The following is a 26062-nucleotide window of genomic DNA, read 5'->3' as shown; positions in this document are numbered from 1 at the left end:
TATTTATCAACAAATGTTAAATAAAAAAAAGGGGGAGCTCTGTTCACACCTGTGCTACGGTGTTCTCTCACTTATAATGGGATCCTCTGTGCTATCTTTACCTTCAAAATTTACAGAAACCCTTACAAAGCAAGGACGACAAAAACAAGTGTAAACTGAGCCTCGGATTATTTCACAGAGTAAATCTATATGGATTTGCTGAAGATTTTCCCTGGGGAAACTCACACGGAAAACCCACAGCAGACTACAGTACCAGCAAAGTAGTGACTTTTAAAATAGCTACACAAATTTTCCTGACTGAAAATGACATGAGGTGCAAAATTTATGTAACTGATTTTCCCCAAATGAAACAGAGGTGGAAAAGTCTGCAGTAGTCCCCCCTGCCCCCCCTTCCAAAAATCTGTGCCAAAATCCACATGACTTAAAGGAGTAGTCCAGTGGTGATTCAGTGGTGAGCAACTTATCCCCTATCCTAAGGATAGGGGATAAGTTGCAGATCGCGGGGGGTCCGACCGCTGGGGCCCCCTGCGATCTCCTGTACGGAGCCCCGACAGCCCGCGGGAAGGGGGCGTGTTGACCTCCGCACGAGGCGGCGGCCGACACGCCCCCTCAATACAACTCTATGGCAGAGCCGAAGCGCTGCCTTCGGCAATCTCCAGCTCTGCCATAGAGATGTATTGAGGGGGCGTGTCGGCCGCCGCCTCGTGCGGGGGTCGACACCCGCTATCTCGGCGGAGAGCCGGGGCCCCGTACAGAGAGATCGCAGGGGGCCCCAGCGGTCGGACCCCCCGCGATCTCAAACTTATCCCCTATCCTTAGGATAGGGGATAAGTTTTTCACCACTGGACTACCCCTTTAATGCAGATTTGGAAAGTGTCCAATGTTTACCATTAGGTTCCGTACACACACACTACGGAACTTCCTCAAGCTCTGTGCTCACAATGGAAGTTCTGTAGCGGAACTTCCAACCCGGAATTGGATTTTACCCGAACAATGAACATGTCCAGTTATCCTGTGGAATCTATAAGTAACTGTAATAGCAGGAGCAAAGAGATATCCTGCACTCACCCCACGCCAGCCTTGTCTGCCCGTCCAGGGCTGTATGACCTGTACTACTGCGGTGAGTGCAGGATATCTATTTGTTTCTGCTATTACAGTTACTTATTGTCTTAGCACCACTGCTGGTTGTTGCCCTGAATACCCGCAGGGTACATCCAGGTTCCATAGCTGGAAACTGCTATTTGGAGTAGTTGAGGTGCCGCTATTGATTCCTATTAAAAAGATCCTGCGGAATCTGCAAGCAGAGGCGTATCCATAGAGGTAGCAGTCGCACCAGGGCCCTTGTACCTAAGGGGGCCCCAAAGCACATCTGCCTCTTTAGAGACCAGTAATATATTTGACATATGGGGCCCTGTTGCAGATTTTGCATCGGGGGCCCAGAAACTACATGCTTTGTCCGGCTCTATGCTATAGTGAATGGGTTAGCACTTAATTGATGTGGCAAATAGAAATGAGCAAAATTACAGTAAGTTCGATTCGTCACAAATTTCTCGGCTCGGCAGTTGATGACTTTTCCTGCATAAATGAGTTCAGCTTTCGGGTGCTCCGGTGGGCTGGAAAAGGTGGATACAGTCCTAGGAAAGAGTCTCTTAGGACTGTATCCACCTTTTCCAGCCCACGGGAGCACCTGAAAGCTGAACTAATTTATGCAGGAAAAGTCATCAACTGCCGAGCCGAGAAGTTTGTGACGAATCGAATTTACTGTAAGTTCGCTCATCTCTAGTGGCAAATTGTTGTGAACATTAAGCCACTATTCCAGGGAAGGCTACTGTAAATGAAATTTCCATAGTGTAAACAGTGCCTTACTGTTGCAAGATAAAGAATTAAGAATGTATCTACTTTTTCCATTTAATGCACAAAAGGGGATACTGCTTCCAATCTGAAGCCTGAAAAAGTCAGTGTGTAACAAAAAATAAATAAATTGAGTAGATCATGACACAAAATCCACTTCACAACGGACAGGGTTAACTGGCAGTGGCACCACTCCCCAGTGTGACACTAGAGCCGTTTGAGTGTAACTCGATCCCTCAGTGCTGTGCCCGGCCACTGCTCACACGTGGGGTGTCACTGTCCCTGCCGTCACTTAAACGTCCTCCTCCCCCTCCTCCCGCTGTCCCTGTCCGTCTCTCCTCCTCCTCCTCCTCCCCCCGTAGTGAGGGAGCTGCTGCTAGGAAGGGGAATGTTCGCTGCTCCCGGCTGCAGCCTCCCATCTTCATGCCTATTTTAGTCACGTCTTCCCGGCTCCTGACTGACAAACTTTCCCGGGACGAACGCACCGCAGAGCCAGGTAAGGAGCGGGGAGGACGGCGGGGCTCAGCCCAACTTCTGCCCTCACTCAGGTCTTGCGGTGTACAGGCGTTGACAGTGCGGGGCTCCCGGGTGATCTCCGGGACTGGTAGCTCGGTCCCTGGTGACATCTCACCTCAGGAGAGCAGCTCCTCACTCTGCACAGCTGCGGGGTTGTTTCCTATTTATGATCTGGAGGAGATAGCACTGATGGATCACATGTAGTCTTATTAAAGGGGCTCCCCAGCTACTATAAATGATAGGTCCAGACTGATCAATGGACATCAAAGGGATATAAACTCCCCTGCAACTGCTGAACAGTGGGGGGTCCTAGGAGCAAGAGCAGCAGCTAAGGGGGTCTATACATGGTCAATCTAAACCTCCCCTGTACAAGCCCCTCTGCTGAAACATCATCACAGCTGTAAACCAAGGGGCTTTCCACACAGCCCCCCACAGCCACATGGTATAGAGCAGTGGTCTCCATCCTGCGGACCTCCAGATGTTGCAAAACTACAACTCCCAGCATGCCCGGACAGCCGTTGGCTGTCCGGGCATGCTGGGAGTTGTAGTTTTGCAACATCTGGAGGTCCGCAGGTTGAAGTCCCTTTACTGCTCTTACCTGTAAAAGCCCCTCTGCTGAAAGATCACATCTAGAGATGAGCGAACTTACAGTAAATTTGATTCGTCACAAACTTCTCGGCTCGGCAGTTGATGGCTTTAGCCTGCATAAATTAGTTCAGCCTTCAGGTGCTCCGGTGGGCTGGAAAAGGTGGATACATTCCTAGGAAAGAGTCTCCTAGGACTGTATCCACCTTTTCCAGCCCACCGGAGCACCTAAAAGATGAATTATTTCATGCAGGAAAAGTCATCAACTGCCGAGCCGAGAAGTTCGTGACGAATCGAATTTACTGTAAGTTCGCTCATCTCTAATCACATCAACAAAAGCAAAATATAAGGAAGGGGTTCTCAGCCGCAACATTCGACACCCCCCACAGTCAGGTATCGCAGGTGTCACCTTGCTTTGTCTGTCCAGCTCGTTTATCTAGTTAGAAGAATGACACCATTTTTAGCCAATGTTGCAAAGCTGAATTTGTCTTAAGATATGTTCACACTTAGATTTGTTACATTTCTGCAGTGTTTTATTGGGGTTGAAATATCCTGTGCACATAATGCAGGAACAATCCTATTAGTCTGGAACTGATTTCTATAACAAATCTGACGTGTGAATATAGCGTAACTTATCCGGGCGTAAGGCCTTGTTTATGTTCTGCCCCAACAAAGGCGACCATTGGGTTTCTGTCACAGCATCTGATAATGTACCAGACATAATAACACTGTATACCTTTTTTATTTTTTTATGGAATATTAAACAGGTTCCAACATAGGTGTGAACAATGTTTTTCCAAATGACAAAACCTGCATTGCTTCTTATTGCATCGCTGCAGTGCCAAATACCACCGTGCAGCACCCATACCACCTGCAGCTGTGGCAGCCAAATAGCACCCTGCTTTGCACAAAATACCCCCTTGCAATACCAAATACAAGTGCAGCACAAAATATCTCTCCAGCAGGTACGAACCAAATCCCACAGTATAGCATAAAATACCTCTCTAAGGCTGGGTTCACACGACGATTTTAAAATACGGTAACTGTGTACGGATTTCCGCAAAAAAACTTATGCATAGAGAATGCATTGTAAACCGTATTCCAAATGTTGTGTACGGTTGTATCCGTTTTGCCTCGGATACGGTTTTGCCGATTTTTCAACCGTAGGCAAAAACGCTGTCGACCACGTTTTTGCCTCCGGTTAGAAAACCGTATGCGAACCGTAAGCGGTTCTTTTAACATTGTTGTCTATGAGGACCGTACACAGAATTTCAGAATACGGTTGCACACGGTTTTTCTAATCCGTTTTTGGAGTTGACACATGCGCAGAAGGAATTTCAATAGCACAATAGTAACTTTATTAAATTGCTTGAAAACTAATTCCAACAAAATAGCAAAAACGGATGCAAACATATAGGACCGTACATACGTTTTGGAACCGTATATGGGGAAAAAACATATTTAGAGTCATACGGTTGCATACGGTTTTTGCCATACGTTTTTTAGCGGAAAACCGTATACGGTAACCGTATTTGAAAAACGTGGTGTGAACCCAGACTAACACTGCTAGACAAATACTACAGTGCAGCACAAAGTATATCTCCTACCGTGTTGATCAAATATAATGCCGCACTAAACAAATTCCACAGTGCTTCAAAAAATAGTCTCCAGTGATGGCAAGCACCACATTGCAGCAATGTTGTCCCCTTCTCCACCTAACACCTCTTGCAGCAGTACTGTCTCCATTCTACCCACCCATCACCCACTGGCAGCAGTACTGCCCCTTTTCCCACCCATCACCCACTGGCAGAAGAATGTCCTTTTCCAACCCCTTCTACCAACAATAGCAGCACTGACTTCCTAACAGATCAACCAAAAAAGGGCTCAAGGTGTACCTACAATATAACTTTTAATGTAATCAGTAAAAAATCTATATTGAACAGGTGTCAATGTGATTCCGCCACCTTTAAAAGATAAAACAAAGCCATGGTCGAGCTATGATTAGCATTTACTAAGTTCAAGTGTGCGCACAGTTAGGGTTCTGCAGGGCCCTGCCAGCCCAATCATGCACCATCACAAGCTATTTACAAACAAATTCCACCAACGCGTTTCTGCCACTACAGATTAAATGATGTCATCAGGGAGGTATAATTATTCAGCATGATAATTCAGACCACAACAATAATAGTGTGGTAAAAGGTCACCACACAGGTAAATAGTAATATAGGCAATGGCAATGAGATTCATGTGGAGAAAAGGCTGTAACCTAACATTCCTGTAAGGAAAAAGGCCCATGGTATGTAGCCACATAGATCCTGTTAGGGAAAAAAGCACTGTCCCTAATATTCGCCAAGAATTATTGCCACAAATAATTATGCTTGGTGAGACACGACGCCAAGCGTGGTCTGATGTGGGACCTATATCTATACCTCGTCTTTTTGTGTCGCTGATTTCCTAACACCCTTTTCTTCTCACCTGCCCTGTACCCAGATGGCAGCAGAATTTAACCTTCCTGTTCTCCCCCTGGGCCACCATTCCCAGACTTTCAGAACAGGAGATACTGGAGAGATGGAAGGACAGACTCAGAAGACCTCTGTAAAGTTGATTATTTTTTTTTTTTTGTTTTGTTTTGTTTATATCAACTGGCTCCAGAAACAGATTTGTAAATTACTTCTATTAAAAAATCTTAATCCTTCCAGTACTTATCAGCTGCTTAAATTGAGTTTTTCTTTTCTGTCTGACAACAGTGCTCTCTGCTGACACCTCTGTCTGTCTCAGGAACTGTCCAGAGTAGCAGCAAATCCCCATAGTAAACCTCTCCTGCTCTGGACAGTTCCTGAGACAGACAGAGGTGTCATCAGAGAGCACTACTGTCAGACAGAAAAGAACAACTCAATTTAAGCAGCTGATAAGTACTGGAAGGATTAAGATTTTTCATAGAAGTAATTTACAAATCTGTTTAACTTTCTGGAGCCAGTTGATATGAAAAAAAAATTTTTTTTTTCATGGAATACCCCTTTAACTGATTAGCAGCTTCATGTTCTTCAGACTCCCTGGGTGCAGGACCTGTTAACTTATGATCGTGTGTCGTCCTTTATACTTTCTATACTTGGGAATTTTTATCACGTTTTGGATGCAGATTAGCCAGTTTAAATTGGGGCAATCTGCATCCTGCATTCCTTATGCATGTGTCACTTATTCAGGAACATTTGAAAAGTACACTCAAAAAATATGTGTTGCAATTTACAGTGTGAACTGAGGTATGTATCCCCATAAAAAATAATGGGCTATATTCGTCCCTCCCATGGAGATACATAGGGGAGGGGGCGTGTCGGTCGCCGCTTTGTGCAGGAGGTGACACACCCTGTTCCCGGGGGGGGGGGGGGGGGGTCATAATGGTTGAAACTTTCCCACAATCTAAAACTTGTCCCCTAGTCTCTGGATATGGGATACTTTTTTTTTTTCTACATTTTATTTCTTTAAGCCTCTTGGGCTTGGAGTCTACCAAAACTTCACAGGTTGCCACTGGGGTGCAAGACATTTAAAGGAAAACTGTCGGCTTGCTCCCCTCGCACTAACGAGCAGTACTGGCTGGTAGTGCGGGGGACGCTGATCAGTTTGATGCATACTATGCCCGGATCCGCCTCGCCGTTCACTTCTTTCTTCTTGATATACAAATTAGCTGGTAACTGGCACGGGTGTGGTTACTGCCTTCATCTGGCACTGTGACAGAACACCTGCCCGGCCCGCAGCACTGCTCGGCTTATGAATATTCATGTTCTCCCTCTCCTCCCCGCTGATGAACTCCACTGCGCTGAAGCAGCTTCCGGGTGTAGACAGGAAAACAGCACATGCGCAGTGTAGTCCTGAAATCAGCGGCTGTTTGTTGCACAATCCTAGAAATAGATGGTTTTTCAGGTCAAGTCAGCCCTGCCCTACATTTTCTGTGCGACTTTTGAGTCAGGGTATATGCGACTTTTCACACAAGTAGTACGTCCGTACAAAATCTGTGACTTTTTTAGAAGTTGCAACAGTGAAAATCTATCAAAGTCTATGCGCTGTTTGATAAATTTGGCACACGTCCGCAACCATTCCAGCAACGTTTGTGCTCTAAAATAGTCAAGAATTTGCACCACTCTTTGTAAATGCCCCTCTTTGTGCTCCCCAACCTTCCATTTCAGGATGCCCAACAGATGTTCAGTAGGGTTTAGGTCTGGATATATGCTTGGCCAGTCTTAAAGGGTTACTCCGCTCCACAGCGTCCGGAACATTGAGTTCCTAACGCTGTGTGCAAACTTCAGTGTTCAAGCCCGCCCCCTCAATGCAAGTCTTCCCATAGACTTTCATTGAGGGGGCAGGCCGTGACGTCACGAGGGGGCGGGTGTGCACACGGAAGCCTGCACACAGTGTTAGGAACTCAATGTTTCGGGCGCTGGGGAGCGGAGTAACCCTTTAACCCTCAGCTTCTTTAGCAAGGCAGTGGTCCTCTTGGAGGTGTGTTTGGGGTCATTATCATGTTGCAATACCAGTTTCTGAATGCTTCAGTATGTCACAATGCATATTGGCATTCATGGTTCCCTCAAAAAAATGCAAATTAACACTTTAACACTTTAAGGACATATAACTTAAATGTACCTCCTGGTGCCCTGGTACTTAATGCGACAGGACGTACATTTATGTCCTGTACATGAAGCGAGCAAAGGAGTTGTGCTCGCTTCATGCACGGCAGGTCCCGGCTGCAATTGTCTACCATTAACCCCTCAAATGCTGTGAACAATGCTGATAACGGCATCTGCAACAATGCATAACCTTAACACCTATACATAACACAGTATTAGCAATCTAATGATTGCTATGAATAGTTCCCTATGGAGACATAAAAAATGTGAAAGAAATGTAAAAAAAAAAGTTAATGAAATATTGTGAATAAGCCCCTCCCTCGCTCTTTTTCCGATTTTACACAAACAGCGTAAAATAAAAAAAATTTTGGTACTGCCTCAAGCAAAATGTCCAAACTACCAAAATATAATATTTAATATTAATGATCCCATACTGTGAACAGCGTAAACATGTAAAAAATAAATAAATTTGCGTTTTGTTAAAAGTAGTACAGTAATAGAAACATATCTTAACATGGATATCATTTTAATTGTATTTACCCACAAAATAAACAAAACCTGTAATTGTCACCATAAAGTATGTAGTGGGAAAACAAACCGCATGCATTGCCATACATTATATGGTAAAATGAGTGATTTAATTACAATTGGTTGTGCAAAAAACAAGCCCTCATATGGGTCTGGGGATGGAAATATAAAAGTGTTATGTCTATTAGAAGGTAAGGAGGAAAAATAACGAAAATTCTAAAAGGACCGATGGGGGGGCCCCCTGCGATCTCCCCAAAGGAGCCTTGGCTCCATGCATGAAACAAGCGTTTTCGACCACAGCACGAAGCTGCGGCTGACACGTTCCCCCCCCCCCCCCTATGCAGTTCTATGGCAAAGCCAGAGATTGCCGAAAGCAGTGCTCCGGCTCTCCCATAGAACGTAGGGGGCGTGTTGGCTGCCGCTTCCGCGGGGATAAGTTGTACATCCCTACATCCCGGAGGTATATTTTAAATGGGCACTATCCGATACAAAAACTTTTTAGATGTTTACATATTGGCAAAACATTTACCTTTATAATATACATCGTAAGAAATCATGGCTTATAAAATCATGGCTTTGTCCCAGCTAAAGCACAGGCATGGACAAAGTCCAGTAAGTGAGGGTGGGACAGGAGAGAGAGCGCAGAGGAGTCCTATGGGACAGGAGAGAGAGCGCAGAGGAGTCCTATGGGACAGGAGAGAGAGCGCAGAGGAGTCCTATGGGACAGGAGAGAGAGCGCAGAGGAGTGCTAGCCCATCCTCACTTACTGGACTTTGTCTATGCCTGTGCTTCAGCTTGGACAAAGCCATGATTTCTCTTAAAAGGAAATTCATTTTTTTTAGGTATATTAGAAAGAAAGGTTAATGTTTTTCCAAGATGTACAACATATAAAATGTTTTTTAATCTGACAGTGCCCATTTAAGGCCAAAATAGTCTGGTCTTTAAGGGGTTAAAACTGAGTTGAAAACACTTTTTTACTTAGTTGAAACACCTTGAGCAGAGATTACAGCGCAAAGGGCAGGATGCCACAATGTTTGCACACCTGAATTTAAAGATGTTATGCCATTTTTCTTTGTAGATCCCCTTAAAGAGTACCTATCATGTACTTGATATATATATATATATTTTTTTTAATCCTCCCAGTTCACCCCCCCCCCCCCCCCCTATCACAATAAACCACCTCTGCTTTTTTTTTTTTTTCGATTTCTACCTTGATATTGTTCTGTTTCTTCTGCTCACACTCAGTGAGTTCCACAGACTGGGAAGGGGCATTTCCTACAGGCACAGTCACCTGAAACCCTGCTAGGAGAACTTTCTTGCTCACTCTACTACGTACAACTGAGCTGTTTAGTGGGAGATGGATTGTGATTGGCTGAGGCCGCACACACCCCTCTCAGCGCTGAACTCTACAGTGAAGCTGAAATATTCAGCACTATGCACTGAAGGAAAGGGAGCAGAAATATTCAGCACAATATTCAGCTCTATAGGCATCATGGCCCAGATTTATCAAACTATGAGAGAAAAAATTGAGTGATTTTCCCACAGCAACCAATCACAGCTCAGCTAACGAACTGTGGTAAAGTGAAAGCTGATCTGTGATTGGTTGTTGTAGGAAAATCACTCTATTTTTTTCTCTCACACAGTTTGATAAATCTGGGCCCATGACTCAGCTCAAAGGGAAAGAGAATATTGAGCTCTATACACTGTGCTGAGCTGAGGTCCCACCTGCATTTTCTGACTTTTGTCTCTGCCAGGCTGCTACAGGAGACAAGCAACACTACAGGCAGGACCCCTGGTGGCCAATCTTTTAGGAGTTAATTTAACAAATAAAGTCACAAAATTATATTAAGAAGTACAGTTCAATTCAGGCTAATCTATAACATATTATTATAATTTTTTTTTTTTTTTTTTACAAATGAGAGGTACCATTCAAGCTCTTTCAGGTTGGATTGGGACTGTCGGTGGACAGCTAGTTTCAGGTCTCTCCAGAGATGTTCTATTGCAGGGGTCCTCAAACTTTTTAAACAGGGGGCCAGTTCACTGTCCCTCAGAACGTTGGGAGGGCTGGACTATAGTTTAAAAAAAAAAAAAGTATGCAGCGCAGTCCCCCCCCCCCCCCCCCCACATTAGGTAGGCAGCATAGTTCCCCCACATTAGGGTGGCAGTATAGATCCCCCCCACATTAGGTTGTAGTTCTCCAACATTAGGCTGGCAGTAAGTATAGTTCCCCCCACCTTAGGTTGTAGTTCCCTCACATTGGGTTGGCAGTATAGTTCCCCCCACATTAGGTTGTAGTTCCCCCCCCCCCCCCACATTAGGTTGGCAGTATAGTTTCCCCACATTAGGTTGTAGTTCCCCCACATTAGGTTGGCAGTATAGTTCCCCAACATTTAGTTGGCAGTATAGTTCCCCCCACATTAGGCTGACAGTATGTTCCCCCACAGACATACAGCATCCAGCCATACAGTGTATGGCTGGAGGCTGTATGCCTGTTTACTGCCCCACTTCAGTGCTCCGACTACAGTGCATCGAAGCTGACGTGCCGCTGGTAACACTAACCAAGCTGGCCAGCGCACGTCCGACTTGCTGCTCCGCTCCTCCGCGCTCCGTTGTTATGGGCACACGCATGGGACATCAGTGAGGTCCCTGCGTGCACTACCTCCCTGCGGTCCTTGCATTTTTAAAGTAAGCGCGGGGCCACAGAGAGTTAACAGGGGCATCCCTGTGTCCCGAAAACATCTTTCGGGACACAGGGATGTCCTTAGGCAGCGGTGGCAGCAAAAACACCCGGTGGCCCGGATAAATGTCCTCGAAGGGCCGCAGGTGGCCCGCAGGCCGTAGTTTGAGGACCCCTGTTCTATTGGGTTCAAGTCAGGGCTCTTGCTGGACCCCTCAAGGACATTGAAATATTTGTCCCTAAGCAACTCTTGTCTTGTCTATGTGCTTAGGGTCATTGTCTGTTTTTTTTTGTTTTTTTTGTTTTTTTTACTGGTTTTTTTATGCTGTAGTATTATATAAGGTATATGGTTGGCTCCGGTTCACCCCAATATTCTTCTTTGGTCTTCCCCCCCCCCCCCCCTGTCCTCCCCACTTCCACCCCTGGGCCCCATGTAATTTGCACACTATGTGTAGGATTATTGTTCTAGGCGGTTTTAGGCTTTTTTCTTCCTTCTCTCCTCTACAGTCCCTTCTCTACCATCCTGACTTTTCCCCAGGTTTAACCTCCGGTATAGTTTGGGAGTGGGGCTCCAGGTGGCTTTTTTTGCTGGGCTGATGTTGTAGACCCTCTTTCTTGTTCGCTTCTGTCCTTTCCTCAACTGACCTCCCAATGGGACCTCCCTTCCTCTGAGGAGACCCACTACAACCAGTTTTGCCATTATTTCTCCTCTATACAGAGGTCTCTGGTTGTTTCCCTTCCCACAAGTTTTTAGCGGTTATGTAGGGGTGGGCATCAGACAAAGGGAATGCTCTGATGGCTAGTATCCGTGAGATTCGCTCAATGGAGTCTCTAACGGCCTCTCTCAATAATACGATTCATCAGTTTGTATCTTTGGGAACCTTGGGACAGATTTGTAGACTGTCAGCCCCCGTAGTCCATTCCCGGTCAGTCATTCCTCTTACCTTCTCTCTGCTATTCCCTCTCTCCTTTATTTTTCTCAGATTCTTTATCTTTTTCTTTTTCCCTGTTGTCTCTTTCCTCTTTGTCTTGTGGTGTATTTTTTTTGTACCATTCTTTCTCTCTCCCCCCCCCCTCCTATCCCCTTTAAATCTGTTGCATTACTGTTCTACTTCTTCCTTTCCTTCTTTCCTTTATGGATTGGGTTTCCTAGACTTTCTTTGTCATCATTTCCCTGTCTAGGATTGCTTCCTTTTTATTTGTATTTTTTCTGATTGTTTATGCCTTTGATTGTAGCTGCCCACAATAGCTGTTGATTCTTGTGATTCTTTTGCTTTATACTGTTATTGTATTCCCTGGTTTATGAAAAAAATCCTTTTAAAAAAATTTACAGTTGGGAAAAAAAAAAAAGCTCTGTATGATACCTTTCCCCTTGCCCACATTGTGTGAGCTCATGGCAGGAGAAAATGGGCATTCCCCCGCAGGCGCAATGTCACTGAAGCCTACAAGCGCTTTACCTCGCCATGCCCTGCATGCACTTCCTGAGTTTGGTCTCCTGCTAGACCGGGAGGTGACCAAACTAACTGTTTGACTTAAGCAAGGGAACAGAACCACCTAGTGGCTGTTTTTCAATCACTTTAAAGGTTGAGAATTTTAACAGCAAGTAAACAGGAAAGTGTCTTATAATTACATAAGGAACAATATATAAAAATGTTAGTTTGGGGACAGGTACTTTTTAAAACAATGGGAAAAAACTACTTAGCTGGGCACTCTCATTAAAACTAAATATTGCTATTGCACTCCTTATGGTAAATAAAAAATCTTTCTAATGTACTTTGTTTAAAAAAATGAAGTTTTCTATGTTTTATTTGTGTTTTTAAAAAGCTGCCACTAGGTGTCTCCCTTCCTGTCCAGAGCACATTCTCCCCCCCCCCCCCCCCCCTTTCACTTGCACAGAATTTGGACTCCTTCTGGCCTGGCAGAAGTCCAAAATTAAGAAATGCCAATAATAGCTCATCTCACACACTGAACTGCTCTGGTGGGCCTTGTGTAGCAGAGTGAGGCAGGAAGTTCTCCCCTGTATGGCTTCAGATGATGTCACGCCTGTTGGGTAACGCCCCTTCCCAGTCTGTGAATCTGACTGAGCAGATAATACAGAGCAATATCACGGTAGAAAACTAAAAAATAATAAAAATAAAGACAGGGGGTGGTTTATCATGATGGGGGCAGTGAACTGGGAGGATTATAACATTTAACAAGATCATGAGAGGTATTCTTTAACCCCTTAGTACATAAATGTATGTCCTGGTATTTAAAGGGGTACTCCGGCCCTGAGACATGTTATCCCCTAACTAAAGGATTGGGGATAAGATGTCTCACCGCGGGGGTCTTGCCGCTGGGGACCCCCACAATCTTGTATTCACCACCCACCTGTTTGAGCTTCGCCGCGGTGCCAGCTCACAAACAGCCGGGTGGCGACCACAGGGTCGGAGTATCGTGACGTCACGACTCCGCCCCCGTGTGACGTTACCCCCCCCCCCCCCCCGCTATGCAAGTCTATGGAAGGGGGCCCCCCACCAGTCTATGCATAACACTGAACAGTATTAGCAATCTAATGATTGCTAAAAATAGTCCTCCATGGGGACATAAAAAGTGAAAAATAAATGTTAAAAAAAAGTTACAGAAAAATTTTAAAAAGCCCCTTTCCCAATTAAAAGTTTAAATCACTTTTTTCCCATTTTACCCCAAGAAGTGTTAAAAAAAAATAATAATAATAATAATAAACATATTTTTTGGTATCAGCGCATGCTTAAATGTTCGAAGTACCAGAAAATAATGTTAATGATCCCTTACGGTGAACAGCGTAAATGTAAAAAAAAAAGTCTAAAATTGCTGCTTTTTGTTACATTACAAAAAAATTTAATAAAAAGCAATTAAAAAGTCACATCTACACAAGTGGTACAGATAAAAACTACAGATCACGGCGAAAAAATAAGCCCTACCACAGCCCTTTAAATGGAAAAATGAAGCTATAGTTGATCAAAACAGGGCATTTTTAAACATGCTTATTTGGTTGTTTTAAAAAAAAAAGTAGTATAGTAAGGGTGGGTTCACACTACGTTTTCTCCCATACGGGAGCGCATACGGCAGGGGGGAGCTGAAACCTTGCGCTCCCGTATGCCTTGGTATGCGCTCCCGTATGTCATTTATTTCAATGAGCCGGCCAGAGTGAAACGTTCGATCTGGTCGGCTCATTTTTGTGCTGTATGCGCTTTTTCCCCGGACCTAAAACTGTGGTCAATCACGGTTTTAGGACTGGTTGTAAAAGTGCATACAGCGCAAAAATGAGCCGACCGAACGTTTCACTCTGGCCAGCTCATTGAAATGAATGACATACGGGAGCGCATACGAAGGCATACGGGAGCGCGAGGTTTCAGCTCCCCCCTGCCGTATGCACTCCCGTATGGGAGAAAACAGTGTGAACCCAGCCTAATTGAAACTCATCTAAGCATGGGTATCCTTTTAATTGTATTGACATGTATAAAACATGTAGTATTTACTGTAAAAAGTACAGTATGAAAACAAAACCCTCCAAAATGAACAAAATTGTGTTTTTCTTTCTACTTTCTCCACATAAATAATATATACCGTATTTATCGGCGTATAACACACACTTTTTATGCAAAAATTTTTAGCCTAAAGTCTACCTGCATGTTATACGCCGATAAGCCGCTGCAGTTCAATGATTTAAAGTGGGCGCTTTAAATCAATGAACTGCAGCGGCTTTGCAGGTGCAGAGACCGCCAGCTTCTCTGCCCCTGCCTGCCCTGGGGTCTAGAGCCCTGCTGCCGGCCCTTCTTTCCCCCTGGCTATCGGCGCCGCTGCCCGTTCTCTCCCCCTGACTATCGGTGCCGGCGCCCCATTGTCGGCGCCGACAGCCAGGGGGAGAGAAGGGGCAGTGGCACCCATTGCCGGCGCCGCTGCCCCGTTGCCTCCCCCCATCCCCGGTTGCATAATTACCTGTTGCCGGGGTCAGGTCCGCGCTGCTTCTGGCCTCCGGCGTGCGTCCCCTGCGTTGTTGCTATGCGCTGCACGGTGCGGCGCAAAGACGTCACTCGTCATTGCGCCGCGCCGTGCAGTGCATAGCAACGACGCATGGCACGCACACCGGAGGCCTGAAACAGCACGGACCCGACCCCGGCAACAGGTAATTATGCAACCGGGGATGGGGGGAGGCAATGGGGCAGCGTCGCCGGCAATGGGTGCCGCTGCCCCTTCTCTCCCCCTGGCTGTCGGCGCCGCTGCCCCATTGTCGGCGCCGCTTCTCTCCCCCTGGCTATCAGCACCGGCAATGGGGCGCCGGCACCAATAGTCAGGGGGAGAGAACGGGCAGCAGCGCCGATAGCCAGCGGGAGAGAAGGGCTGGCAGCAGGGCTCTAGACCCCAGGAAAGGCAGGGGGAGAGAAGCGGGCAGCGACGGCCTCTCTCCCGCTGCCTTTCCTGGGGGTGTATCGGAGTATACGCATGCACACACACGCACCCTCATTTTACCATGGATATTTGGGTAAAAAACTTTTTTTTTACCCAAATATCCTTGGTAAAATGAGGGTGCGTGTTATAGGCCGGTGCGTGGTATACCCCAATAAATACGGTATTTGGTTTTGCCAAAATCCAAATAATTTTTATGGTAAAATGAGTGATGTCATTACAAAGTACAATTGGCCACGCAAAAAAACAAGCCCTCAAATGGGTGTGTGGATATAAAAGAGTAAGGCTAAGTTTCTACTTGTTTTATTTCTTTTTTGAAAAATGCCAAGAAAAACACCAATTCTGCCGCATGGCTTTTTTTGGCCAAAAACGCTGCGGCCAGATGTTAGCTGTAAATCATTGTCATTGAGAAATCGCAAAATTATTTTTCCACTTGCCGTTTTTCAGTTTGGTGTTTGTTTGTTTTTTATTTATTTATTTATTTTTTTTAATCCTTTTGTGTTTTTTCACTCTTTTTTTTTTTTTTTTTTTTTAACCATTTTTCAGCTCCTTGGCGGTTTTGCAAAATTGCAGCATGTTGAGTCACTGGTGTTTTTTTTTTTTTTCCTGAAATCGTGGCATTTTTCTCCCATAGAAGTCTATGGGAGTAAAAAGAAATGCCAAGAAAAACACCATGTGGGTTTGAACTTTGGTGTTTTTTCAGGTGGTTTTTAATCCCTTTTGGACATCCAAAAAGTGATGGAGATACCTTTTTTTTTTTATAAAATTTCGTAGGGTACCATTAAAAAAAAAGATACAGTAGTGATGGAAAAAAAATTTTTCAACAAAATGTATCTTGTATATAACAACAATTTTATTAATTATCAACTTATGTGGGCGGGCAGAACACTAAAAATATAGCCAACAATAATAAAAATGTAGTGTGTGTGGGTGTTTTTCACTTTTTATTCTTTATTTTTTAGGTGGTACTGCTACTCCCAGCATGGAACACACACTGTTCCATGATGGGAGTAGTAGTTCTTGTACTAATTGACAGATCGCCCCGGGTCCGTTGCGATTCTTCTGTATAATGTATAGATGTGGCCGACCGCTCTTCTATGGTCCCCTGCACTGCCGTATATATATACACCTATTCATATTTCCCACAGAGAGCTGTGATTGGCCAGATGGTTCCAACCAATCACAATTCTCTGTGGGAAATATGAATAAGTGTATATATACGTCAGTGCAGGGGACCATAGAAGAGCGGCTGGCCGCATCTATACATTATACAGGAGGATCGCAGCGGGTGTCAGGAGTGACATCCGCTGTGATCTTTCCCTAACTGCAGGTACTACAGCTCTCAACATGGAGCAGACTGTGCTACTACCTAAAAAATTTCAAAAAATAGAATCTGGTTGTTTATGGCCAACTGGTCAGCTTTTCCAGTGCACAGGCTTTGATAAATCTCCCCCATAGAGTGTGTGTGTGTGTGTTGTTGTTGTGTTTTTTTTTGTTTTTTTTTGTTAAAGCAAAAGCCACTCCTTTGCTTGGCTTCTATGACTTTAGTCAATAACTACATTAAAACGTGCAAGTGTGAATCTAACCGAAGACCAGCTTTGATAATTTATACTCTTATAAAACTTATACTCGTATTACGCATAGGCCTGGTAATTGTATGCCGTCTGGAACATCTCTGTGATCCTGCTAGTATTTGTGAATGAATAATAAATGAGGCGAGATTGAAGGAAATTGTACAAGAGCAGCCAGTAATACTATGTATCCATCTTCTGCTGTATTTGATACTTTAAGTGCATGACACCACTCATTTGCCTGCAGTAATGTCTCCCTAAACCCATTCGCGGCACACAATGGTAAACAAGGCATTTGTATCTCTTTCACGACAATTTTTTAAATTAAACTATGCATTCTTTACTCTATACTAAAGGATGATCTTCAAATACAGCAAATCCAGTAACATGTGTCAAGGATAGTTTATTAAATGATAGATTCAACTTATATATGACTTAGAAAGTAATCAGCCACAACATTAAAAAAGTGTGCTGAATTGCATGGCAGGAGATTCGTGCACACTGGTTTGTTTTACATGTGAGCACAGACAGCCTGGTAGGAGGGTAAGGGACAGGAACTGTAGCTCTGCTAGCTATATTCTACCAGTGTTGGGCAATAAAAAAAAAATCCAGAAGAGGTGAAGTGTACGATTAGATATATGTGCTGCTCAGATGTGTGTAATGTTGGGAGGCAGCACTATGAAAACTCAATATACATTAATTTAGTGACCTGTTAAGTCTGTGATCTCTGATCAATGACATCTATGGATGAGAAATCTGAACCTGCATCCAGAAAGCATGAAGGTAAGAAGTCAAAGACTCTAAATCACTGTGTGTAAACTTCTCATAGTGCTACATCCCAGGGGTGCAGTTCAGACAACTCATTGGCCCAGATTTACTCATCTTGTCTGGTTTTAAAAATTCTGACCCATTACGGTTTTGGCCGGTGCCCCATTGCCTCCCCCATCCCCAGTTTTATAATTACCTGTTCCTGGGGTCTGCGCTACTTCTGGCTCCAGCGGCGTCCTGAGCTGTCACTGTGCGCTGAGCCACTGACGGTGATGTTGCGTTGAGGATGTAATTCGTCATTGCACAGCGCACAGCAACAGCGCAGGACGCCGCAGGATCCATAAGTAGCGCGGACCCCGGGAACAGGTAATTATAAAACCGGGGTTGGGGTAGGCAATGGGGCACCGGCAGCGGTCTCTGGCAGCGGCGGTGGTTGGACTCAGGACTCCAGGACAGGCAGGGGGAGAGAAGCGGGTGGCGGCGGCAGTCTCTGGCCCCGCAAAAGCCGATGCAGTTCATTGATTTAATGCGCCAGCAGAAACAGTTTATCAGGGTATACCTGCACACACCCTCACTTTACCAAGGATATTTGGGGGGGGGGGGGGGAATTAAAATGCATGGAATATCGGTATAAGTTATCAGCTAGCGGCCTGAAAGTTCACAGGTTATCGGTATCTGTTCTAAAAAATCAATATCTGTCGATCCCCACCTCAGACTCCAACAAAAGAATTAAAATGTTTATTCTTTCAGTGGAATCCATTGTAAAATGTATTGCAGTCTATTAAGACAGTGCTTCCTAAGCGGTCTAGGCGCCTGCTTGTTTTGCTGGCAACCGCTTCAAATAGAATCTCCACCTGGAAGATCTCTGGGCAGAGATTCCCTAGCGTGCACGGTTTGCACAACGGATTTTCCGAATACAAGCTCAGAATTGATTCTGCCGAATGTTTCTGGCCATCTAGTTGGTTGTTGGTTTCCGCCAAGAATTGGTCTTTCCGCCTGAAATGCAGGGAGATCTTCTGTGGAATGTGGATGGATCTTCTGCACAGAATCCCAAGCAGACAATCTGCCCTCAAAGTTTTGCGCAGGCAACTAATTGGCCAGCTGGCCACCCTTAAAGGGGTACTCTGCCCCTAGACATCTTATCCCCTATCCAAAGGATAGGGGATAAGATGTCAGATCGCCGGGGTCCCGCTGCTGGGGACCCCGGGGATCGCTGCTGCAGCACCCCGCTATCATTACTGCGCAGAGCGAGTTAGCTCTGCGCGTAATGACGGGCAATACAGGGGCCGGAGCATTGTTACGTCATGGCTCCGCCCCTCGTGACGTCACAGCCCTCCCCGTCAATACAAGTCTATGGGAGGGGGCGTGGCGGTCGTCACGCCCCCTGCCATAGACTTGCATTAAGGGGACGGACGGTGATGTCATGAGGGGCCGAGCCATGACGTCACGCTGCTCTGTCCCCCTGTATCGCCCGTCATTACGCACAGAGCGAACTCGCTCTGTGCAGTAATGATGGCGGGGTGCCGCAGCGGCGATCCCTGGGGTCCCCAGCAGCGGGACCGCGGCGATCTAACATCTTATCCCCTATCCTTTGGATAGGGGATAAGATGCCAGGGGTGGAGTACCCCTTTAAGATGACAGTGCATGCTTGTAATTGTAGCAGAGCACTCTCAAGGCTGCAGGATCCATCTAAGAAAAATGGTTTCCATCAGAAGTACTCTTCTGTGTGTAGTGAAGGAGGGGCACCTGTGCTCTGCAGGCCCAAAAGTTTAAAAATTAGTTTTTTTATTTTATTTTATTTTTTGCACCACAACATTTTTTGTTCTTTGTTTTGCTGTAGATTTTGTGGTAAAATGAGTGGTGTCATTACAAAGTACAATTGGTGATGCAAAAAAACAAGTCTTCAAATGGTTCTGTAGGTGCAAATATTATGACTATTAGAAGGCAAGGAGGAATTTTTTTTAAAAAATGTTGCGTCTTTAACGGGTTAAAGGATGCCATTAAAAAGTATGTCAACGAAAAAGTAAAAAATGATGGCTTTTGGAAGGTCACTATGAAGAGCAAAATTTAACAAAAAAAATTGACTGCACCCTAACCTTTAGTTAAAAAGTAAATGTTGCTGCGTTAAAAACATCTAAAAAGGCCAAATGGCCACTACACAACAGGGGGGAAAACCCACCCAGGCACCCGCTTAGAGCATAAATATTGCAACTTCGCTTTCAAATCAACTGGTGCCAGAAGTAAAAAAGATTTAGTAAATTAATGTATAATTTTAGTCTTTTTGGTTTTCATTATTATGGCGTTAAAATATTGGCTGGCTGATTCACTATGATTTATTTAGTTCATTACGTAGTTGAGGACTAATTGGCAAACACAGCTTTATAGTGAAAGGGATAGAATTACTCATCGTCACCCAGGATTATGAGAAACTTCATCACAAAGTATGCAAATAATATTTCAATTTTGCTGCTTAGTGAACTTCCTGTACAGCTCCCATACGAATGCTGTTTTTTTGCACTCTGTAATAGGAAATGTCCCAGGTTACCCAAAACTGGCTATTTTTTAGCCAGAGCAAACTTAGTCTTATCAATGTGTATCATGCTGATTGATAAATCTGGTTTATCTGAAGACTGTCTAGTTTAACTTTAGACCAACCATAAGTTAACGTTTTTTTGTGCATTTAGGTCATATACCTTTTTTTTTTTTTTTTTTTTTTTTTTTAAAAAGCCATACCCCTTTTTTTGAGGTCATGTCCTTTTTGTCAGACCCAGTGGAAGAGTGTTGAAAGCGTACCCGTCAGATCCAACAAAGTTTTTTTGTTTTTTTTTTCAAATATATCACTCAGTACCTAATCCTGACCATATACATCTAATTTTTATGTGTCTAGCACCTTTTATTTATTTATTTTATTTATTACACTTTTTTAATTTAGCTCACTAGTCTGAATTCCTCTCAAAGGGAGGGGGCGTGGCCTCACTGTGCAGGCCTCCGCCCCCTCCCTTAGTATGCTGTCTGCTCACATCTCCCCTAGCATTAGCAAAACTACAACTCCCAGCTTGTCCTCACTGACAGTAGCGGGACACAAGCTGACATTGGGAGGATTTTTCCTCCAGTTGTGAGCCCTGCACTCACAGCTGTCAATCAAGGAAGTGTGTCCATGACATAGGTGATGATGCATGGACACAGCCGGACTAGTATGTGTCCAAGCAGGCAGGGGGGCAGTTGTTTGACTGTCTTTTTCAGTATGAAATACTGAAAATTTTCTTATAAAAGCAATTGCAAAACCTATTGGTTTTGCATGCTTTACAACATATCAAAAGTTTTTGTATCTGACAGTGCCCATTTAAACTTCATAATAAATGTGGTGCAAATCGTGTCACACAGTTTCAGGAGGCAAAAAAAAGGTGCATTTGCAATAGTTAAATCTATGCCAATTTTGGGGGAACTGAGATATGATTGCAACTATTTACTAGTACAGCTAATGGTCATTTTACAGTGCAAAACAGTTATAGTGTTCAGTGTATGACATCACCAATGTATTCTGACACACAGGCTGCTGATTAGCCTATTCAGACTATAACAGCCTGACTTGGAAACCTTCTGATGAGCAGAGAACAGCAGACTCCATGGATTTCAAAGAGCCCAAGGCCACTGCCCGGATCTGCCTCTGAACAATAGTGTACGCCTTTGGATTTAACGGTTTTAAATCAATTTAAATAAATTTGATAACCTGTGTGATTATTAACATATTTGTTATTAGTGATGAGCAGCAGGGGCCATATTCGAATTCGCAATATTTTGCGAATATATTGACGAATATTTGTCGTATGTTTGCAAAATTCGCATATTCGCTATGTTCATTATCTTTTATTAAATTTTTTATTCTTTTTTTTTTTTTTTCCCCATGCGAAAATTCGTAATGAAATTTGCATAGTGCACATGCGCAATTATTTCCTTCACCTAAAAGTAGGGAGGGATCAGTGTCCAGCCTGGAAGTGCCGATATTCGCATAAATATTCGCATTAAGATGGAGGGGGAATAATAGCACAAGGGGATTAAGATGGAGTTTGGGGGGGGGGGGATAATCAACCCCCCCCCCCTCCATATTAATCCCTTTATGCCATTATTCCCCCCTCCATCTTAATCCCCTTGTGCCATTTCCCCCCCCCACCCTCCATCTTAATCCCCTTGTACCATTATTATCCAATATGGCAAAAGGGGATGAGAGGAAAAGGGGAATACTGGCACAAGGGAATTAAGATGGAGGGGGGGGGGGAAATGGTGCAAGAGGATCAGAGAGAGAGGGAGGAATAATGTCACAAGAGATGGAGGGGGAGGGTTAATCATTACTCCCCCCCCCCCCCCAACCTCCATATTAATCCCCTTGTATTACATATTACTCCCCCCCCCCCTTTACTATATTAATCCCTTGTGCTATTATTATCGGATATGGCAAAAGGGAATCAGAGGGAGGGGGAAATAATGTGCCATTATCCTCCCTCCCTCTGATCCCCTTTTGCCATTATCCCTCCTCCCCCTCCATCTTAACCTCTTAAGCCCGGTCCCAGTGTTTAAAACGGGGTCACGCCGTGACCCCGCATCACTCCGGGTCGGTCCCGGCTGCTATTCATAGCCAGGACCCTGGGCTAACAGCGCGCGGCACTGATCGTTGTGCTGCGCGCTATTAAACCTTCAAACGCGGCGATCAAAGTTGACCGCCGCGTCTGAAAGTGAAAGTAAACGCTTCCCGGCAGCTCAGTCGGGCTGATCGGGACATCGCGATAAAATCCCCTTACCTTGCTCAGTCATATCCAATCTGGGTTTCATTGCTCCAAGCCTGAGCTACAGGCTTGAGCAATTGAGCCCCTATCTCGCTGATCCATGCAAAGCTATGGCTTTGCAGTGATCAGCATAAGAGATCAGTGTGTGCAGTGCTATAGCTCCCTGCAAAAAAAAAAGTGGAAAACAAAAGTTAACAAAGGTCATTTAACCCCTTCCCTAATAAAAGTTTGAATCGCCCCCCTTTTCCCATGAAAAAAAAAAACTGTGTAAATAAAAATAAACATATGTGGTATTGCCGCGGGCGGAAATGTCCGAACTATAAAAAAATATCATTAATTAAATTGCACGGTCAATGGCGTATGCGCAAAAAACTTCCAAAGTCCAAAATAGCGTATTTTTGGTCACTTTTTATATCATGAAAAAATGAATAAAAAGCGATCAAAAAGTCCGATCAATACAAAAATTATACCGATAAAAACTTCAGAACACGGCGCAAAAAATTAGTCCTCATACCGGCCCGTACGCGGAAAAATTTAAAAGTTATAGGGGTTAGAAGATGAGAATTTTTAAAATATAAATTTTCCTGCATGTAGTTATGATTTACGACAATATCAAACCTATATAAGTAGGGTATAATTTTAACCATATGGACCTACAGGATAAAGATAAGGTGTTATTTTCACTTAAAAATGCACTGCGTAGAAACAGAAGCCCCCAAAAGTTACAAAATGACATTTTTTTTCTTCAATTTTGTCGCACAATGAATTTTTTTTCCGTTTCGCCGTGGATTTTTGGGTAAAATGACTGTCACTGCAAAGTAGAATTGGTGGCGCAAAAAATAAGCCATCATATGGAATTTAATGTGCAAAATTTAAAGCGTTATGATTTTTAGAAGGTGATGAGGAAAAAATGAAAATGCAAAAAACAGAGTCCTTAAGGGGTTAGTGCTATTATTTCTACAAAAAAATAGCAAAATAAATTAATAGATGTGAACAAGCCCCTCCTCTAAAAAAAAAAAAAAAAAAGTTTGAATCACCCCCTTTTCCCATTTAAAAATAAAATAAAATCAAAAATAAACATAAACATATGGGGTATCGTCGCATGCGTATATGTCCGAACTATTAAAATATAAGGTTAGTTAAACCGCATGGTGGATGGCGTACATGTAAAAAAAAAAAAAAAAAAAATTGTGCATTTTTGGTCACTTCATATACCATGAAAAAATGTATAAAAAGTAGGGATGCACCGAAAGGGAAATTTTGTCCCGAAATTGAAAATTTAGGCTGTGCTTGGCTGAAAAACAAAACCGAAAATGCCTTGCCCAGCCCCCTTTTTTTTATATAGTTTTTTATTTTTATTTTTATTTTTTTTGGGGATGTGTTGTGACCAAAGTCGTCAATTTTTGTGCTTGGCTTTTTTTTTTTTTTGCGTTTACGCCTTTCATGGTGCAGGATCAGAAACATAATTAATTGTTGGAACAATTACGCATGTGGCGATACCAAATATGTTTTTATTTTTATAATTTTTTCATATTTTTTGTATGGAAAATGGGATAAGGAGGGTAATTTAAACTTTTAATATGGAAGGGGTTAGAAGGGGTTAATGGGTGTTTTTTTCTTCCTACTTTTATTTAACTGTTACACTTTATTAGTCCTCTTAGGGGACTTTTAGGAGGAATCATTAGATTCCTCAAACAAATCAATGGAGTTCCATAGAACCTAATTGATCTGTGTGATCTGTGCTCATTTGATTGAGCCTGCTTACCTAGGCTCAATCAAATGAAGAACCACAGACACCAAGGATACCACAGACAGCCCACTGGACCGCCAGGGAGCATTTGCATATTTACATGTCCCTTTTAGACACCTCTGCCTGCTTTGTTAATAGCCGGCCGCATGTCAGCTATTAGGGCCGGCATCGACACTCCAATGAGAACCGAAAATCACCCCATAACCCACTGAAGCAGCCGCATCAGTGAACAAGGACAGTTCCACATTACTGGCCTCAGAAGCCTGCAGGTAAGTTTGACAGTTGTAGCGCTGCAGGAAGTCCCGCCACACCAACAGGTCCGCTTTGTGAGGGGAGAAAAATCTAATATGGTGATCTGGTCTACAGACACCTTTTTTGTGGCCAGGGAAAGTCTACTGGGAAAAAAAACTGCCCATGGGCATAATGCGGCAGGCAATGACCAACAAACCAAGCAGGGACTGAAGATGCTTAAGAGTAACTTTTCTAACGGAACAGAAACCTTTGATAACACTCAATAGTCTGGACAGCTTATCAGCCGGAAAACCATAGAAACAGTATCAATTTCAATGCCCAAGAGGACAAACATGTGCTAGGACCCTCAGTGGAACACCAAACCTGCTAGTGAGAAGCATTTGACATTGCAGGGTATCACCCGAAGCAACAACAAAAATCAACAAGGTAGTGAATGATGGATCGAACACCAGTTTCATAACGCACCACCCATTCCAAGAAAGTGCTGAACAACCGGAAATAGTGGCACGAAATGGAACAGCCCATGGGTAAGCAGGTTTCATAATAGAATAACCCATCAGCCAAACAGCTCAACAGATGGTAACATTCCGGATGAATCGGGAGGAGCCTAAAGGGGGACTCTATATCCAGCATAACTTCCCTGTCAAAGGAGACGTAGGATACCGTCTTTGGAGATGCCGTCTTTAATCGACGAACCCCAGGGGTGCTGAAGATGATGGATTAGCAGTAATTTACCACTGTTCATCTTAGGGACAATACCCAGGGGGGACACCCAGAGATTCGGAAAAGGAGGAGAAAGAAAAGGACCCACAAGCCTACCCAGATTCACTTCCTTACCAATCCTTCTCTCTGAAGGCATCAAGGTGTTTTCAGGCAGAAAGAAAGTTGGAAGACAAAACAGGAAAACTGGATGGAACGAATGGAATATAGAAACCATACAAAAAACCCAACCTCAGCTGTTCAGCCGCTTGCCTATTGGGGTAGCGCTCTAGCCAGGGCTACATCGCGGCTATGCTCACTGGGGTCTTTCCCTTCAGCGGGGTCTGTAGCTTTGTTTCTGCAAGGAAGGAGGAGAGGCCATCACCGTGGACACTGGTGGAAGGACAGACTGAGCAGTCGGAGAAACAGGAACCACAGAAGGCAGAGTCACCACTGGAACAGGAACCACTGGAACAGGAACTGGACCCTCCCCTTGATCTTCAAGCCTACTCATGGCCCCACAGACTCCTGAAGCGGCTGCCGGAGGACGAAGGAGATTGCCAGCGAGACGATCTGGATCGGCGGGAACACCTGGATGTACTTCGGCACCTGGATTCCTCATGTCTATGGCTCCTCCTGGAACATCTGGATCTGCTGCATTTGGAACAACTGGAGCCCCGGCAAGAGAAACGGGAAAACGACCGCCCATAGCACCTTCTGGACCTATCGCGTCGGCTATTGCTGGCAGAAGCAGGATCTCAGCCGTCCTGCTGAATGGGGCTGCAGAAAACCTGAAGGGTCATCTAAGGCATCTGCATAATTAACATTGGCATCATCATCCTCATGTACAGGGGCAGGAGGAGCTTGGGGGGGGGGGGGGGCAGAGCCTGACCCTTGGTTACTGCGGGGAGAGCATCATCCACAGCCTCCACAGCTGCAGAGGAGCTGAAAGCAGCATTATTGCCCATAGCTGCAGGGGGATGGTTGGATGTAACAGTGATCCCTGCTGTAGGAAGAGTGGAGCCAGCAGTGAGGTG

General features: G+C 44.4%; 1 protein-coding gene across 1 annotated transcript in view; it reads left to right on the top strand.

The window, feature by feature from the left end:
- Nucleotides 1–1912: 1912 nt before the first annotated feature.
- POPDC3 (popeye domain containing 3) overlaps nt 1913–26062 on the top strand; it is a 46759-nt gene continuing 22609 nt past the window's right edge. Inside the window, exon 1 of the mRNA XM_056566219.1 lies at nt 1913–2347. The gene's annotated coding sequence lies outside the window, so the exon portion shown is untranslated. The remainder of the gene's footprint in view (nt 2348–26062) is intronic.

The sequence above is a fragment of the Hyla sarda genome, chromosome 3 (assembly GCF_029499605.1).
Source record: "Hyla sarda isolate aHylSar1 chromosome 3, aHylSar1.hap1, whole genome shotgun sequence".
NCBI lineage: Eukaryota > Metazoa > Chordata > Amphibia > Anura > Hylidae > Hyla > Hyla sarda.
The sequence above is the reverse complement of the archived record's forward strand: the minus strand, read 5'-3'. Positions and strand labels throughout refer to the sequence as shown.